Consider the following 20,102-nt stretch of genomic DNA (forward strand, 5'->3'; position numbering starts at 1 on the left):
AAAACCCTAAAAGAGTGGCCGAAATTTGACCATGGGCGGCCGTTCAATACGAATCCTCCAAGAGGATATGGCGACACAGCGCGCAGAAGCTGCACAGGCTGCGAGAAACGAGGCCCTGCTTGCTACTGTGGTCGGATGTTGGCGCTGCTGTGTCGAGATGGCCTTGAAAAGCTCAGGCGCAGCCGTCAAGCCCGGCCTCTGCCGCTTTCGAGCAGGTCCATTGCGTCGCCTGTTGCATGCTAGGGAGGTTTCTCGCGGCCGAAAACTCTTCTGTTAAAACCGTCACCCCCATGCAAGGGATTGCTCTCGCGTCCCCTGTTTTCTGTCCAAACCGGCCTTGGAGCTTCTTCTTCGAAACAGAGAGAAAGAAACCTCCATAGCCTTGCATAGGCGAGAGAGAGAGAGAGAGAGAGAGAGAGAGAGAGAGAGAGAGAGAGAGAGAGAGAGAGAGAGAGAGCATACCAACACCATGCGATCCCTCCATGGTCGACCTCCATCTCCCCTCTTCCATAGCTCCCTTCTTCCCTAGCTCTGATACCAATGTAAGAAACTAGGCAACTAAGCTCCGATAGATCCTCCTCCCAACCTCCCTTTATAGGGTGGGCTCTTAGCCCCTTGCCATAGACGGATCCCCTGTCCACATTGCCTAGCCCGGCCCTTGGCCGTAGTCCTTGCCTAGCCCGGCCCTTGGCCGTAGACCTTGCCTAGCCTAGTTCTTAGGGTACAGGACCCATGTTCTGACATTCACGGGTCCTGTACCCTAAGGACTAGGCTAGGCAAGGACTACGGCCACGGGCTGGGCTAGGCAATGTGGACAAGGGATCCATCTAGGGCAAGGGGCTAGGATCCCACCCTATAAAGGGAGGTTGGGAGGAGGATCTACCGAAGCCTAGTTGCCTAGTTCCTTACACTGGTATCAGAGCAAGGTGGAGAGGAGGAAGGAGGGTGGAGCCATGGCAGGGAAGAAGGCATGGTTTTCTTCTCAAGGCATGTACTCTCTCTCTCTCCCTCTCTCCCGGAATCTCTCTCTCTCTCTCTCTCTCTCTCTCTCTCTCTCTCTCTCTCTCTCGCTCTCTCTCTCTCTCTCTCTCTCTCTCTCTCTCTCTCTCTCTCTCTCTCTCTCTCTCTCTCTCTCTCTCTCTCCAGTCGTGGATAAGCCGACAGTGCATGGCCGTGGGAAGGGCTGCTCCACAAGCAGGGAAGGTAGGAAGAGACCGACGGGGCATGGTCATGGGCACAGTCCCCTGCAGAGGCGAAAGGAGAGGGCGGCGGGAACGATTTCCTTCTTAGCAGACACCGAGGAGATCAAAGGTGAAGGGCCTGTGTGCAAGGCCGCTTGCAGCGAGGGGGGGACGAATTTCGACCTCCACCAATTGACACGAGAGCAGGCTTGAACGGTGCGCGCTGCCATGCTGGACGATTTTCGTCATAGGACCGAAGCCCGGCGAGCATCACACCGCCTTGCCCCTCGTCTACATGCTCTGCGCAGCTACCCACCATCGCTACGGAGATCGTTTAATTTTTTTTAATTGTGTATTTGTTTTTAACAAAAACGTGCCCTAATTTTGGGCAACCCCCCACTTAAGGGCTTTGGCCCACGGTTTCAGTCGACAGCATTCAGCAGGTTGGGGCTCTGTGCAACGCCATGGCCAATCAACTTCATGGCAAGGCAGCCATGGTGTAGGGTTTTGCCATGGTGGGCCGAACACACGCTTTCATGAATATTTGGCATGTAAAATCGTTTTCAATTTCCAAAACTACACAACTTCGACAACATGGTGGTGGTCGCGAAAGATGCAGGGGCAGTCGACCATTTTCAAATCTTTGCAAACTGAGTGATTTGCAAAGACAAAGCATGCATGTTTTTGATACTAAGCAGACTACCCGAGGAGATTCGAATCAAGGTTGCAGGAACCCGCATGCAAGGCATGCGAGTAGCAGAATTGCATGGTCTTCTTCTTGGAGATATGGCATGCGACGGACATCCAATTCAATTGGGCGGGCTATCATGATTTGGGGGATCGAAGTATACCTTTCCTCAGTCTTGAAAGGGGAATCCACAACATGCCCGATGACAGAAACAATTGTGCAGGTAAGTTATGACGGCATGGAAGCAAGACGTCAAGGCACACCATATCTTGGTATGCGTGTTCATGCATACTGCCAGAGGTCGACACCATGGTACTCCAAGTCTTCACGCAATTCGTGAGGTATGCAGTTATTTTACATTTTTGATTCGGATGTGATTGCTTGCTATGTCAACACCAGGGTCTAGAATCTCAATGAGATTGGCACAACTTGTTGCTCGTTGACATAAAGGGAGCCAAGGTGCTCCGTAGGGCTGGCTCCTTGTCGCCGCTTCTAGCAGACGGCGAAGAATATTTACCCCGCGGTGGTATTCACAATTCCAGGTACACTTGCAACTGCAATCAAGTTACATATATATTACAAGTACTTTCATGATTCTCCATACGATGTAATTTTCGACACGGTCGATTCGTTGTTGCCATGATAGCTATATCATGGAAGGAGCATACGTTGGCTATGACCAGAACAGCTTGTCTGTGAAGCAAGGCTTCAATTTGTGGGGGCATGTTGTTCGGCATGGCCGACTCCTTGTCATTGTGTCTAGAAGTGGACAGAGGACGTTTGCCACACATTACTAGCTAATTTCAAATGAACCCACTCGACAAGGTTGACTCTTTTTGTCCTGATATCTGTATGTCAACAACCGCTTCAGTTGGCTATGAGCAGGCTTCAATTGATGTGAAGCACGGCTTCAATTTACGCATCTTACAGCGCAACTGCCCACGTTTAGTATATGCTATGAGCATACAAATTTGGGAGGGATTTGACACTATGCTTGAAGGATCTTTCATGGTGTACATGATACACGAGGGCGTACGCGCATACGCGACAACTCTCTCTCGTGTAGCAGGTATGGCTATGAGCCATCTATCCGACAGCCAAATATGGCTATGAGCCATTTGTGAGCCAGTTTCTCCTATGAACTCTCGGGACAACTGGTTACAACAATGACCAGTTTTACACGAAGCACCGCTTCTCCCTCGTGCCAATGTACTACCCAATGACTTTGGCATCATGGGCAGTGGCACACAAGTTGGAAAAAACTGGCAAAAATAGGGAAAATCGCCTCACAGAATCCCTACCAGTTTAGACTGTGCAAGGCACTTCGGGTTTTGCCTCTCACGTTGAGGCCATCACTCTCGCCAAGGGCTTAAAAATCTGTATGCAAGGCATGCTAGTGACGTGAATTCCATTCTGCCGCTTCATGCATTTCGTCCAGATTTACCGACAAGGTGCCCCTTTCAAGTCATTCTCATGCAGTCACGACCCTACACGGTAGACGGTCAAGATTTAACTTGTGTTTTCTGTTGACTATCTCGCTGAGAGAGTCATACCAGAAAATGGTGTACTGCTTCTACAATAAGCTTTTGATACGTGTTTTGCTCGTGAGTCAGCCTGAGCAAAGGTGCTCTAACTCTCAGCTAACACGTGGCTAAGATGCTACTCAAATTAGTCTTCATCGGTTCGTTGATTGAACACTATAAGGGCTAAGAGCCGATGCTAGGATAAGGGTAAGACCCAACTATTGGCATTCTTTGGGTGATTGTTCTCAAGATATACCCACGGAAGTACACATCGACGTTAATGGACAAGCAAGAGTATTGTCATTACGGAGGTTTAGGGTGTCATTTTTTGCACTACATTTTTTCTGTGTGACACTCACGTTGAGTTTTTGAAAATCTTCAACTCACATCCGCTGATCTCTACAAGGAAGTATAGATACAGCAATCAGTTCCGACAACATGGCTGTCCACAAGAGATCGGTAGTTCACTTGTGCGGGTCTCCTGCTCTCTCTATAGCACTACGGAGTGTCTATGGACATACTGTTTTGGGGTAAGACCCGACAGGTGATTGCTACATCACCCCATAGGTATTAAGGATCACAGTTTGATCTGCATTGAGGATCACAGTTGATCTCTCCCACTTATACTTTCAAGGAAAGAATTCCGCAATCTACCACGCGGTAGCAGACGAACACACTTTTCAAGTTGATTCCACTCAATCTGTACACGGTTAACTATGATGGTTACCGTTATCTGCTAGTTGAGCAGTTTCTACAAAGAGTCTTACCAAGGGGTTTAACTACGTAGATTTTAACCAAAGGGGTTGGATTGCGAAGGCTACACCTACGGTTCCCAGTGCAATACTGTTTTTTTTTTCAGGTAGGAGACGTGCTCCTCTCCGTTTAAATACGGGTAAGTGAACATTACGTTCAAATCTCCAAGTACGCATCTATTGATTTGGTGTTATTCCTTTTTCAGCATGCTTTGTTTGGTTTTTCAAGACGTATAAGTACGCTTGAATGTTACAGAGCCATGCCAAGGGCATGTCGACACAAAGTATTTTGGGCCAAGTGTCCAATCTATTTTTCTGCCTTATGTTGTTACGAACCTACTTGTAGGGTTCAATTTGGCACATGTTGTCACATGGGATACAACATGGTCTAGGAACTCAAGGAGTTCGGTTTAGCCAGTGTGGAGCATGATAAAGAGGGTCCCTCTCACTCTTGTCGTAAAGTGTTTAGAGTTACCTCCACACACAAGTACATCTTGTACTTGTAGGATGTTCTTTTTCAGACATCCTTAGTTGAGACATATTCCACATGTGGAGAATATGAGTCTCTGGACTGACACTAGCGCCATTATTTCAATTCTGTGTCACGACAAAGTCCCTAGGTGCTGGTCACATCTGTTTTCTAGACCTTTTTTAGCACGACGTATCAAGAGCAATTTCGGTGGCCAGAAATTGTCGGATACTTAGAATGGCTTGTTAAGGTACAAGTGCTGCTAAACAACATTATAGATGGTTGTTTATACATATAGGAAATGAAAAAGTTTCATTGTCTGTCTCTAGAAGTGATCAATGTTTCACCTTTTATTGTGATTCAAAACGTTTCAGCAAGGCTTGCAAAAGATTACAAAGGAAAGTATTTAGTTTCTTTTCAGAACTATTTACATTCCTGTTAATGTGTGCTAGGCGCATCACATTTGCCATAAGTATTGGCAAGAATTACCATGGAAATACAGGTTCGGATCTGTTTTTTGCTAAATGCATGCACACTAGGTGTTATGGGCCCTAGTGTTTAGCAAAGGCTGATTTGGAACGGCATGCATATTCCTCAAGTTGTTGCTTATGAAGCATTTTTCACTTTATGTGCACTATCTCTATGAGATTACTTTTAAATCCACTAATCACCAATAGAGGTCATGGCTCGGTTTGGGCGTTTCTGGATTTTTTCAAGTTAACCACGATGGTTATTTCGGACATTGTTGATTCTTCACCAATGTTCAACACTGCTGTGATTTCCCGTTTACCAGTCATCTGGGAAGACTGTTTGTAAACCGTGAGGAAAACACACCTCAGTACTGTCAGTTATCCAAGGGGATAGGCTGATTACAAAGATTACAAAGAGTAATCTTGTGCTAAAGGATCTGCTAAGAGCATACGTTACCACAACGCATTTCTAAATAGATGATTTCTCCCTATTCTAGAATTTGCTTAAGTACAATTTTCGACTTTGAACACCTCTTGTGGTGGGGTTGGAGATTGTGTCAATACTTTCATACGTCACGGACTTACCAGGTGTGCTGCCAGAGCATGTTGGCAAGTAACCTTCATTAGGGATGAACATGTAACGGACTGTTCAAGATACTCAGGCGAGTAGGAAATCTGGTTCACAAGTGCATGGAAAGTTACGCCAAGGTTTCCTTGCATTATTGCAGTACCTTCAAAAGAACTGAAAACTGGTTATGCCTTTGAACATCCCTTAGTTGTGGTTCCTCCTTTACAGTACTCAAGTGAGTTATAAAGGGAGTTACCATTTAAACCCAAGTGACTCTTAGTTGTGGTTACTCCTTTACAGCACTCAAGTGAGTTATAAACGGAGTTACCATTTAGACCCAAGTGGTTGCAAACGGACAACAATGTTGAAAATCAAGATATTCATCTTGGTTTCATTGAACCTCCTCACTGCACCAATTATCGGTCATACAGACAACTGGCTCACTTATGGGACGTTAATAAAGAGAACACCAGTATTCTTAAGAAGATGTTACTACTTGTGTTTTCGAGGACGAAAACTCCTCCTTAAGGGGGAAGTAATGTCAGGACACGGGTCCTGTACCCTAAGGACTAGGCTAGGCAAGGACTACGGCCACGGGCCGGGGTAGGCAATGTGGACAGGGGATCCATCTAGGGCAAGGGGCTAGGAGCCCACCCTATAAAGGGAGGTTGGGAGGAGGATCTACCGAAGCCTAGTTGCCTAGTCAGGACGGACATGCAGTCAAGGGGGTCCCTATATTTAGAAGGCCAAGGGCCTATATAGGGCATGGCTGGGTGGAGATTAGCATGTCAGTTCCCATGTCCTTTCACTGGGATCAGAGCCACTCTTTTTTGGGACACAGGCGTGGAGAGCCAACCATTTTTAGTTTTGACATGTGCATGAGGCGGGGAGGCGTGGGGAAGAACCCTACTCAGGCGAGCACCGTAGTCGAGCTTGGATCGTCTGCAGGGCCTCTTGAGGCGAGGAGGGAAGGAATGTCGACCTCCACCATAGGCTGCACTGTCGGGATCGGCGGATGCATGCTGGGATTGGCTACAATACCCGTCACTGGGGCTACCCCCGCGGAGCACCGCACGCACCATCACCTCTTTGCCAAGCCCTCGCGTTGCCTGTCGGGCCGCCATAGCCTGTGCAAGGTATATTTTTTCATTGTTTTCCACACCATGGGCGCCCAACCCATTTGGGGTTGAGGCCAAAGTTTTTTTTCACCATCCAAGGGACGGTACCCACAGTGGGTACCCCCCCCCTCCCTCTTATGAAGCTCGAGCAAGGCTCGGCATACCGACAAGGCTCCGAGAATTTTCCAAAAACACCTCGATTTTCGGCAAAGTTCCAAAAATTGCAGAGTCATCTATGGGGCATTTGAAGGATTGTTCTTCTGCTATTTTTTAGAGTTCCGTAGGTCCGGAAGACCGAAAATTGTAGAACAAAAGTTGGCAATCGACATTTGCAAGATCCTTCATCAAGTACGCATACGGTGGAGCACGGAATTCTCGAATGCAAGACAGTAGACATAATATGCAGATATGCTTGAGAAAACGTGTACACACGCCATGATCATCAGAAGTTATTTTCTACTGCAACGGCGAAGCCTACTGTTATTTTGGCTAGTGGATCTGAAGTTGTGGTTACCATATGGGCTCTATGATGGCGAATTTTACCAATTATGTTCGACACGGTTTCGAGCAAGGCGGCGAGGCAACAATGATGTCGACACTCGGTTCGAGGTTCATTAATATTCGAGCCAAACAATCCAAATGGCACGTTCCTAACTATACAATATGAGGTACGAAATAACTTTCAATTGTATTTGCTAACTTTTTAAATTACATGCTCTCATCATACATGCGAGGCTTGTGATTATTCCTCGCATCAACGGGCCAAAAGATTAGTACAAGAAAGCTTCAAGGGAAGGGAGTTTGTTTCAATGTATGTATGCTGCCTGACTTTATGTGGCATGTTAGGCAAACACTATTAGGCAAGTGATGCGAGTACTTTAGCATGTATGTATGATGCCTCACATTTGCTTTTCCATGCTTGTACAATTTCAACTTTGACGGCATCGGCAAGGCTCATGGGCATTCCCAAAAGCATGTTTTTTTTTGTTTTTCTGCAAACACGATGAGCAACAAAAACTCACACTCAAGCACGGCTTCAGTGAGCAAAGGTCAATGCATGGTCGTGCTTGAGAATCTCATGGAGATCGGCACAGCATGTTGCTACTCTTGATGAAGGAAGTAACAGCTGCTCGACAGGACCAATCATTCACAACCATTTCAAGAAGCTGTCAAGAAAATTGTTCGGGCTTGTCTCCGTAATCAAGTCAAGCAGGTACGAGGTACATCTTGTACGAGATGCATATACTTTGCACACATAATTTCGTTTTTTCCAGCAGATCTACAAATGGACAAGGTCTATTTTTTGTGAATGGTCGACACGATCGACTTTGTTTTGCTATGACATATGTCGCCAATAGCGTATGTTGGCAATGAGGCCACACGAAATTATATGCATTGCGACTCCCCACGTTTGGCATATGGTATGACCATACACAATTGGGAAGAAATAGGCAATGTTTTTGCAGGTTCTTTCATATTGCAGGTTATTTCATTATGTACCAGACACGTGTATAGGATATACGGTGGCGTCTGTGCAGATATGGCTATACACCATTTTGGAACGAGTTTTTCCTTCCAAGTTTCATGACAACTGGTTGCAGCAACAACGACCAGGTTAGCCAGGTTTAAGTTTTTCTTGTTTAAACTTTTCTTGGCAATTACTCGCATTTTGCAAAGCAAAGTGCTTTGGCAATTTCATAGGCAGCAAGGATTCGGGGCACTAGCACAAATGGGAATATCAACTCACAGAATCCCTACCAATCTCAACTGTGCAAGGCACTTATGGTTTGGGTTCTCACGGTTGAGGCCATCACTCTCCGCAAGGGCTTGCAATTTTGTATGCAAGGCATGCTAATGAGGTGGATTCAATACTACCGCTTCATGCATTACGCTTCCGCTATCACACTCGCAACTCTTTCAAGTACAGACTCAGTAATGGATTGTTTACTATGATTGTTGGTTGCCAAGACTAAGTTGTCCTCATACAATCACGACCCCTGCAGGGTAGGGGGGTCGGACTGAGTTTCTGTTTTTCTCTTACCTCTTTCGATGAGAGCGTCATACCGGTAAACTATGGAATGCTTATACGATAAGCTGCAATTTAGGCATAAGATGCGTAAGAGCACATAGCTTGGGTACACACTCTAAAACATCAAGGAAAGTTCCTCAGCCCAACATGCTCTTGTTCTCTTTCTCTCTCTCTTTACGGGAATAATGAAAATCTTCTAAGAAGCTTTTGATACATGTTTTGTGTGGGAGTTAACATGAGCCAAGATGCTCTAACTCTCAGCTAGCAATTGGCCAAGATGCCATTCACATTAGTTTTCATCAGCTTATCAATTGAACACTAATTGTCGTAAGAGCTAGGAGACACATACAGGCTGGCTAAGAGCCATTGTCAGATTTTGGGTAGGACCCAACTATTGGCATTCCTTGGGTGATTGTTCTTAGGATCAAACAGATTTGCCCAGTGAGTACACATCGAACATATTGACGTTAATGGACAAGAAAGAGTCTTGTTATTTTGGAGGATTCGGGTGTCATTTTTGCACTACATGTTTCTAGTGTGATTGAGTTTTTGATACTCTTACACTTACATCAGCTGATCTATACCATGGAGTCTAGAGGCAGCAAACGGTTGAGACAGCATGGCTATTGACACGAGCTAGGCATCTTACTTGTGTGGATTTCTTGCTCTCTCTATAGCACTACGGAGTGTCTATGGACATATTGTTTTGGGGTAAGACCCGGCGGGTGATGCTACATCACCCCATAGGCATTAAGGATCACAATTTGATCTGCATTGAGGATAAGAGTTGATCTCTCCCAGTTATATTTTCAAGGAAAGAATTCCGCAATCTACCATACGCGGTAGTGGATGGACACACTTTTCAAGTTGATTCCAATCATTTTGTACACGGTTGACTATGTTGGTTACCGTTATCTGCTAGTTGAGCAGTTTCTACAAAGAGCCTTACCAAGGGGTTTGACTACGTAGATTCTAATCCAAGAGCTTGGATTACAAAGGCAACACCCAGGCTTCCCAGTGCAATGCTATTTGTTTTTTCAGGTAGGGGACGTGCTCCTCTCCATTTGAATACTGGTAAGTGAACATTACGTTGAAATCTCCAGGTATGCATCTATTGATTTTGTGTTATTCCATTTTTAGTATGCTTCGCTTGGTTTTTCAAGACGTATAAGTACGCTTGAATGTTACAGAGTCATGCCAAGGGCATGTCGGCACAAAATATTTTGGGCCAAGTATCCAATCTATCTTTCTGCCTTATGCTGTTACGAACCTACTTGTAGGGTTCAATTTGGCACATGTTGTCACATGGGATACAACATGGTCTAGGAACTCAAGGAGTTCGGTTTAGCCAGTGTGGAGCAATGAATGAGGGTCCTCTCACTCTTGTCATAAAGTGTTTAGAGCTACCTCCACACACAAGTACATCTTGTACTTGAAGGGGATGTTCCTTTTTACACATCCTTACATGAGACATATTCCACATGTGGAGAATATGAGTCTCTGGACTGACACTGGCGCCATTATTTCAATTATGTGTCACGACAAAGTCCCTAGGTGCTAGTCACATCTGTTTGCTAGACCATTTTTTTTAGCACGACGTATCAGGAGCAATTTCGTGGCCAGAAATTGTCGGATACTCAGAATGACTTGTTAAGGTACAAGAACTGCTAAACAACATTACAGATGGTTGTTTATACGAATAGCAAGGCTATAAGTTGTTAATGAAAAGTTTCATTGTTTGTACCTAGAAGTGATCACTATTTCACCTTCTATTATGGTTCAGACGTTTACGCAAAGCTTGCAAAAGATTGCAAATGAAAGTACTTAGTTTCTTTTCAGAACTATTTACATTCTTTTTAATGTGTGCTAGGCGCATCACATTTTCCATAAGTATTGGCAAGAATCACCATGGATATACAGGTTCGGGTTAGTTTTGTTAAACGCATACACACTAGGTGTTACGGGCCCTAGTGTTTAGCAAAGGCTGATTTGGAACGGCATGCATATTCCTCATGTTGCTGCTTATGAAGCATTTTGCACTCTAAGTGCAGTAACTCTATGAGATTACTTTTGGGTCTACTAATCCCCAATAGAGGTCATGGCTCGGTTTGGGGGTTTGTGCATTTCTCAAGTTAACCAGGATGGTTATTCCGAACATTGTTGATTCCTCAACAATGTTATACGCTACTGTGATTCCCGTTTACCAGTCGTCTGGGAAGACTGTTTGTAAACCGTGGGGGAAACACACCTCAGTACTGTCAGTATCCAGGGAGATTGATAGATTACAAAGTGTAATCTTGGGCTACAAGATATGCAAAGTGCGTACATTAGCACCAAGCAAACAAATTCATAAGCATTTATTGCTCTTTTTGGAGTTTACGCATGTTGCGACTAGGTAGTCTCTTCATGTATAACTCAGGTTCTCAACCTTGAACACTTGTTCGGGTGGGGTTGTTTACTGATGATGAAAATTGGGACCAAGTAAGGACTTAAAATTGGCTGATGAGTTATGTGAGCAAGTTACTTTCATGGAAAGTGACAAGAGGTACTCTTTTTGGTACATCTTTGTTGTGATAAACTCGTTTACCATGCTCATGAGCGTTCTAAATGGAGTTTACACACTACGTTTGGATAGGAACCGGTACCATCAGATGGTTACAAATGGACAACAATGTAGAAAATCAAGATGTTACTCTTGGTTTCATTGAACCTCCTACTGAATTGGGTTCCGCTCAAATGAACCGTTGGATCCATGTGGGATGTTACCGTAGAAAACATTAGTGTTCTTATGAAGATACCATCACTTGTGTTTTCGCGGATGAAAACGCTTCTCCAAGGGGGGAGTAATGTCAGGACAAGGGTAGGACCAGTCTGGGCCAAGGGCCAGGACGGACATGCAGTCAAGGGGGTCCCTATATTTAAAAGGACAAGGGCCTATATAGGGCATGGCTGGGTGGAGATTAGCATGTCAGTTCCCATGTCCTTTCACTCCTTTGAGGCTTGTTGCATAGGGAAATGATAATGTTGTTAAGTTTGATGTGTTGATCACTTTGCTATTACAAGAGACTATGTCAAGAAAAAACAGGGCTAAACAACATGATGTTGATCAAGCTTTTGTTGTTGCATGAAGAAGAGATAGCAATAACAATGCTGCTACTTCCAATGTTCCTACTTCAAGTAGCAAGCCATCTATGACAAATGCCTATCATAACAACAATATATCTGTTAAATATGTTGAAAGAGGAAAGAAAAATTTGTGTTGCAGCTATTGTAGAGCTACTGATCATGTGATAAAGCAATGTCCTAAGACAAAGGCTAAAGAGGCACATAAGAAATAAAGTGAATCTTCTTCAAATGTAGCCACTGCAAAACCTACAAATTCGCTTTCAGCGTGTAATGTCAATATGACCTTTTTGTCCATGCCGCATGCGCTATTGACATTGCATATTCATATGTGTGGTATTTTAACATTGGTGTTACAAAGTACATTACATCTCAGCGTGACTTGTTTACTTCTCTTGATGTTGTTCCAATTGGGAATACTATCCCTTATTGCCAACAATGCCTCTTATTCAGAGTGGGAAAGATTGTACTTAGTGTAGTTAATGGCAGTTCCTTCACACTTTTTGTGCATATGATCAAGAAGAATTTGTTGTTTGTTTTTGCATTAGTAAGATTTGGTCTTATTATAAAGTTTGTGGATGATGGATGCACTATTCACGATCTTACTTCATTGTGGTATCAAGTACCTTTATCTCATGGGTTGTATAAGCTCAATTCTTATGACAAGTGTATGGAAAACTTTGCAAATGCAATTATGAATTCTAAAGCTGTTTTAGATGATAATTTATGCGATGAACGATTTGAACATCCGAATTTTGTCAGCTTGATGCCTTTGCAAAATTCTAATATGGTTGCCTCATTGCCCCCTTTGGACGCACCATCTAAGCATGTTTTTGAAGGTTGTATTTTGGGAAAAGTGCAACATCCTAGGATTTTGAAAAATGGTTCAATGTGGGTACTCGCAAGTTGCACCTTGTTCACAAACATCCCTCTACATACTCCTTCTTTTAGTAATAATTTGTACTTACATCCACAAAATGTTCTCAACGTATGTGCATAAATTTGCTAAAATTCTCAGCCCACGCTCTCTTCACTGAGAGAAAACCATATATGCACAAAACAAGAGAATGACCAAGCGCAATCTAAGCTCTTCAGATGTAGCAAATCAACTCTCAAAGCATTCTAGATCACCACAATATGCATATATCATCTGCATATCAATCTGCAAGTGTATTTCTGTGTATGTGTACATATACACACGCCATATCTAGAAGAACCTGCAAAAGTAGACCACATTGTTGTCTGAAGTAGATAATTTTTAAACCGTGCGGGATTTGCAAAAAATTCCTTTTGCAAAGTTATATAGCACGCAAACAACGGTAAGGAATTCTAGGAATCAACTTGAAACACCGATTCTAACCCGAAAAAAAATTTGATCTGCAAAATCTGCAGCTTGTCTTACATGGCCTACATGCAATCTAAGGATTTTGAAAAAATTTCTTCTGCAAAGTTGAAGAGCACAAAAATTGATCACAACTATGGGAATTGGCCTGAATGGAAACCTTTTGATAGGCCAAAACAGATATGCAAAAACGTGCTAAAGTTTTTGCTGTGTTTTTTGCTTCTCCACTTGCTTCCCTGCCGAGCTCCAATGGTGCTCTCCAATCCTCAAGCTCTGATACGAGTTGAAGAGTGCAAGTGAGAGTATGTGCAGCAATGGAGAAGAGGAAACTTGTGTTTATAGGGGCTAAAACTCACTATGAATATGTGAGCCCCCTTATTCTTTTATGTACATAATGAATAAGTGTAGCTCAAGAAGGGGGGGGGGGGGGGGGGGGGGGGGGGGAGGTCACTACAATAAAAAAATGCCTATGATGTGGGTTCAACAATAGGGATTACTTTATTTTATATTCTATATTATTTTATTCTATATTTTGTCACATTCTCACATACCAAAGGGTGTTGAAAAAATGATCCTGAAAAAAATTGAATAGAAAAAGGATCCCTTTAATTGTTGAAAATTCACAGGGAAGGAGTTTAATAAATAGTCCTTGAACACATGTGATATATAGGTTCTATATATAGTGACCTCTCGAGATGAGGATTTGACACATCCACATTTTCCTAACCACAACGAAGGAGTTTTATAAATAGTCCTTGAACACCCGCGATATATAGGTTTTATATATGATGACCACTTGAGATGAGGATATGACACATCCACATTTCCTAACCGCAACACCGATGCTTGTACCTGAATTAGTCTTAAAAACTACTTAATGAATGGGGGGTGGCTCATCCTTGGGGGAGGGGGGTGTGTCTTTTAATTGGTCTCTTTACCCTATGCAAAAGCTTCTAAATAGAAATTCTATTATTCCTCACCAAACACAATTCCTTCTTATATTCTTAAGTAAATATGGGCTAAATCTACAAATATTGACTTGTAGATTTTGTGATATTTCGTTATTAGAAGGGAAAAATCAAATTATGCCATCCATAGGGAAGGGTACTCCTTCCCTAGTGCCATCTTTTGAAAGATGAGGGAGCCCTTCAATTCCTAACACTAGAGCGAGAGAGCCCAAAGAAGTGTTGAAGAAATGAGTGAAGGCTTAAATAATTAGTTTTTGGTTTTATCAAGTTCAAGGTATGACATTAAAGAACCAAACAATGATACCCACTTATAACCATCATTACCTTATCTTCAAAGCATGAAAAACTCAACCAAACATTAAGCACAAAAGATAAAAAACAAGGTGAGGTCTCATGATGACCTGCTAATATGACTTGTCTAGTGTTGAGACAAAGGCAAATATTAATTGAAACTTCAAAAGAGTGGGCATCTTGTTTTGAAATGTTGAAGATTTATATAAAATATTCTTGTGGGTCTAGAGATGATGCTTCCATTTTAGGCCCAATAAAGGTGTGTCAGCATGGACATGAGTTTTCTTCCAATAAAATATCCATCCTCCTAAAATTCCTACCAAGTTTTTGACAACATTGTAACTGTGCTAAAGGAGAAGGACCCCATCCCTACACTTGAGGATGTAATCAATTCACATCTAAAGGAAGAAAAAAAACTTGGCACACACACAAGGTCTCAAAATAGCACAATGGTCGTCAAAGGTAATGGTTGCTCACATTGTGGCAAAAGCAACCATAAATCACAAGATTGCTTCCGCATTAAAGTATGCCCTCATAATAAAAAAATGGAACATGCACAGAACATGTGTTCCTTCAAAAACAATTCTAAGGATCAAGATAATCCTAGAGATTCCAAAGGCAAGATACATGTAGAAGAAGAAGAAGAAGAAAAAGGGGATGCAGATATTTACTATGAGAACGTTTTATAATGGGTTCAGAGACTGTCTCAAACCCAAAGTTTGGTGGTAAAATGTATCCTTTTGCATTAGATTCATCTCTATGAGCCATACGTAGTTACCCGATGTAACCCATATTAAACTCCATGTTTTTTGTGTAAGCTTCAACTTACGAAACAATTGTTGGGGTTCGCTTTTAGCCTACACTCTAATGTGATCAATCCTTGAAGCCAAGCATATATGCATATACCTCTATGTGTATGAATACACCCTCCTACATAGAACTCCTTAACACATGCTACTTGTTGTAGCATGTGGGCTACTTGTTGTAGTCCACATGCTAATTACCCTCCACCATATGTGGTGCATATCCCTCTCACTTTTATTTCCACCATGACACTATGCAAAGCTTGTATTTTGTCTCTCTCAATTCTCTAATCAATCGAGAAAGTTTCCATTCCATTGTGTATTGACTATACTCTATCTTCAGTCGGAGTGAAAGGCAGTGCCAACATCTGTCTCTAGACAGCTTGTTAGGAATTGTAGGCTTGAATCAACCAAATCTCTATGACGCCATCGAGCCCAAAAAACCATCCGAATACAACGGCCTCACAAGTAGGGAGGGAGGGTGTGTGCGCGTGTTTCAAAGTTCTTGTACTCTCTTCAAAAAAAAAAAAAAAAAAAACCATCCGAATCGTAAGGCATTGGCCACTTGCCAAAAAGAGAGAGTGAGCCTAGTCACCAAACAAACTAAAACAGGCTAAAACAGCGCGCTGACCTCAAGAAGCAGAAACAACGACTCCGAGAGAGTAAGTGCATTCTTTTGATGCTTCCAAGCTTATGATCAGTACCGTGTTGTATTGGCCTGTGGTTAGCTGCCCTAGTCTTGGGTTCAAGGCCAATGTAGCGAGGAAGGGAACTTCTCAGAGCAACATGTTGACATCAAATCATCTTTTTTACTTGTCTTGGCTTTTTGATATGTTGCTCTCTGCATCAGAGAATGCTATTGATCAGAGCATTGGAGGCTAGAGAGACTCTCCTTCATCATAGTAGGCTTCACTTATCATGCTTCAGTTTTGACTGGATCAACAAAGCACAGATAAAATTTCTTCTTGAGTTGCCATCACAGTTTTTCCAAATGCGTATCGTTGGAATACCAAACGTTTGCAAAAGTATGGAAAACAATACTCCACCTGCAAAATATGGCGAACGTTTTGGCTTGGACTCCTTGTTTGTGTCCTCGTGTGTGGTTTTGGTATGAGTATGGGTTGTTTTTGTAAAATAATGTGGGCCAGGTATGATCAAGTCTGAGGCTGCCAATCATACGTAAACCCTACTTATATACTTGTATGCATATGTGTATGGAGAAAATTATGCTTGCACTTGAGGGAGAAATCCATTGGAAGTGCCGCTTCAGCACTCAGAGATAATACAGGAGACTTACATACAAATCCTGGTGAGGTTCTTGATGTTGCTATGGGCAAATTTTCTAGTCGTGTGGCTGAATGAGAGCTTGCTCGACCCAGCAAAAGGCACCTATAAGGGCAGCCATGGGGAGTGCTAGAGGAGCGAGAAGCAGAAGGAGGAGAAAGGCAGGCCAGCATTTTCAACCCAAGACAGCCAGCGTTTTCAGCTTTGAAGCGCGAGCAGACTTCAACCCTAGCCTCGTCATGGTTGCAGACCTCAGCCATCGACATCGCTAGCAGATTCTGGCATTCAGCCATAGCGTCGATGTCATCGACATCGTCGTCGTCGTCGTCGCTGACATAGTACCCTATCATCTAGTACCCCCTGTGCCTTGGCTTGGCCCTTGCCTAGCTCAGCATAAGGATCCACACGACCCGTGAGTACCTCGTCGTCAACATCATCGTCATCGACATAGAACCCATCAGTACCCCGTCATTGTCGTCGTCATCGTCGACATAGAACCCATTAGTACCACGTCATTGACATCCTCATCGTCGCCATAGAACCCATTATACCTTGTAGTCGACATAGAAGCCAACAGTACCTCGTCGTCGTCGACCCAGAACCCATCAATTTACCTCAGTACCCATCAATACCTAGTAGTACCCAACATCAGTAGCATCGAGTACCCATTAGCATCTCAGCATTTAGCATCATTGCATGAGCATTGTGCAAGAATAAAGAAAGTACTTGCTCTGGCAACAGACGAGCCCTTGAGGGTTTGGGACCCGACATTCTGTGTCGTCTCTTCTCTCTCTCTCTCTCTCTCTCTCTTGTGTCTCTCTTTTATTTAGTTCAATTCAGTTCTTTCGAGTTAAATAAAGTGTCCCTTGTCACTTGTGTTTGTGCGGAGTACTAGATCCGAGTGAAATCCTTGAACTCTTCCGCTGCACTTGACATCCACCCTCGAGAAAAGGAAAAGAGACAAAAATCTGCACCTCCGGTCATACACCACATGCCAGAATCTCTAAGCTGCTATAGGAAGTCTAAAGAATTAAACAATCGAGCTACGGAGGAATCAACTTTCCGATGAAGAACCAAAAAACTGCACCAACCACCATATACATGTGGTAGTGATGTGTGTAAACACACTTAGGACCGCCGGGGCATTTTCCCCCCTCACTAGGAGGTTTTTCCACTTGTGCATTGTATATATGCCCATCACTCTAGGACTAACTTATCTTTTCATTGCACACTAAGTAATACACTCTCTGTTGTGTGCCTTGAGCTTCCTTCATCTTCTCCAAGCTGTGTGTGTTTCCCTGCAACCCTATTTCCAACAATTGGTATCAGAGCAGGTTGCGTTTTCTTGGGCTTAGTCGCCAGCACACACTTGCTCACTTTCTCAAATTTTTGTAGCTTTGGTGAGCGTTAGTAGGTTGACAAATACTCTTAGTCTGCTCAGAATTTTTCCTCAGGCTCATTTCGGCCTCCGTTTCCACTACAGGTAGTGCTGCATAGGCTATTTCGTCATTTTGTGTAGAATTTTTGTTGGTGTCATTTTCAGCATAATAGGTCCCTTATAGTCTTCTTTGGGTTGTGCTATATAGCACGCTTTAGTCCCGCTTCCTTATTTCTCTTTTCGAGTAGTTTTCACATCAAGTGCAGACATTTACCATGACTGACAATAACAGAGATGCGTTCAAGATGTTTACTGCTGAGGATAGATTGGATCGGGACAATTATCCAATGTGGGCTTACATGATGCAACATGTTGATATGTCAAAGGGTGTTTGGAATCTTGTGCAGGGCATTGATGTACATCTTGGTTCTGTGGATACAGGCGATGTAGAGAATGTTGAAGGTTTTGGTGGCAGGATTGTTGCTGCTAGAGCTGTTTTGCCTACGATTGAGCAAGCTCGTTGGGATGTAAGAGATACGCATGCTCATGCAATAATTGCATTATCTGTGAAGCCCACTATTACTCCTCACATTCGTTCAACTAAATCTGCAAAACAGGCTTGGGATATTTGTTCAAGTTTAGGCATCTCAAGTGAACTGTCCAATGTGATCCCATTATTTAGTTTGGCTTTGGTATTTATTTGTTAGGTGCAGCGGAATGAATGTTTGAACTTTGCTCAAGATGAGTGCTCCGAACTGTGCTCAAGGGTTCCTTTTACTTACGGAAGAAAGAGTCTTCCGTTCCTTTAGTGAGAGAGTGTAATGGACACAAACAAAGTGAATTGACACCGTGAATGGAAGTGCATGAGATTGAGAGAAGAGAAGAGAATACGACACCAGAGACGTTGTAAAACCATCCTCCGAAGGCCCCACCCTCTATGGCGAGAGCGGTCTAATTATGATTGCACAAATCTCTACAATGCTTGGACTTGCCGACGATGTCGACGACGATGAGGACGACGACGAGACGGGCCGAAATCTGGAAACTCTAAGGGCTGAAATATGCAAATCTTTATCTGCTGAATTCTGACTCTATGTCAATGACGATGTCAATGGCGACGATACGACGACGACGCGCTGAAAACGCAGATGCTGAAATCTGCGTTTTCCGGGCTGAAACTGTAAACCTTGCGGAAACTGACCATGCGACGAGGAACTGTTGCGGGAAGGTGAGATCTCCGAGGTTCGAGACTTCTTCTGCGATGTCTAAAGGCTGAAAACTGAAAACGTTGATGCTTCTTGGTGTTCCGTCGCGGTGAATCTGCAAAACACTGGGGCTGATCTGCAAATAAAAAACGCTAGGGCTGAAAATTGTTCTGCTGTCGCTGGATGTACCCTATGTGTCCGTGGACAAGCTACAACACGACAAGGGTTCAGTCAGTCCAGTCAGTCTAATCTACATCCGGAATCCTGGAAGGGACTCTTCGCCCACCCACTCTGATATGTGGGTCGTGCGATACTTGAACTTCATCAAGGTCTGCAACGCTTGCTTCTTTGGGCCGCACCAAAAGCGACACAAAGTTTTTTGTGGCTCCTTCGATGCTTCAACTTCGTCTAGAGTCGTGCTTCTTTCTTCTTCAAGAATCTCCATGGGTGAAAATTCCTGAAACCATTTCCAACACAAAACCATGAACATACCTATTCCATGTAAAGTGAGAGGAAAAAACCTTGTCTTCTCTAAAGACTGTGCATGCAATGTAAATGAACCAATAGACGGAATGCCAAACCATTCACCACATACACGCAAACAATGAGATCGAATCTTTCTCTTATGATCTAGAGCAATCAACTGTGGCAATTCACCACGGAAATGCCCATGCTTGGTGCTCATACTTTCATGTGCTCGTTCTACAAATGTGTCATGCCAAGAAGAGACATGGAATGTGACTTCCTTGAATGCATACTTTTCAGCTTTTCATGAAAAATCCGTATCCATTCGTGCTCATTTATGAGTGAAACGTGCTCAACGTACAATATGTCATGCCTAGGAAAAGGGATCACATAAAGACGCTGACTAAAATACAGGAAACGATCACGAATGAAACACTCGAACAAT

At 43.4% G+C, this 20,102-nt stretch overlaps 1 protein-coding gene across 2 annotated transcripts in view; it reads left to right on the top strand.

The window, feature by feature from the left end:
* The first annotated feature begins 15,900 nt into the window (after positions 1-15,900).
* The window catches only part of LOC147441655 (peroxisomal fatty acid beta-oxidation multifunctional protein MFP2-like), a 100,940-nt gene continuing 96,738 nt past the window's right edge, over positions 15,901-20,102 (top strand). For both annotated transcript variants that reach the window (XR_015184333.1, XM_086483209.1), the window contains exon 1: positions 15,901-15,987. The gene's annotated coding sequence lies outside the window, so the exon portion shown is untranslated. The remainder of the gene's footprint in view (positions 15,988-20,102) is intronic.

Source organism: Adiantum capillus-veneris, chromosome 15 (assembly GCF_014529385.1).
Source record: "Adiantum capillus-veneris isolate H3 chromosome 15, ASM1452938v2, whole genome shotgun sequence".
Taxonomy (NCBI): Eukaryota; Viridiplantae; Streptophyta; class Polypodiopsida; order Polypodiales; family Pteridaceae; genus Adiantum; species Adiantum capillus-veneris.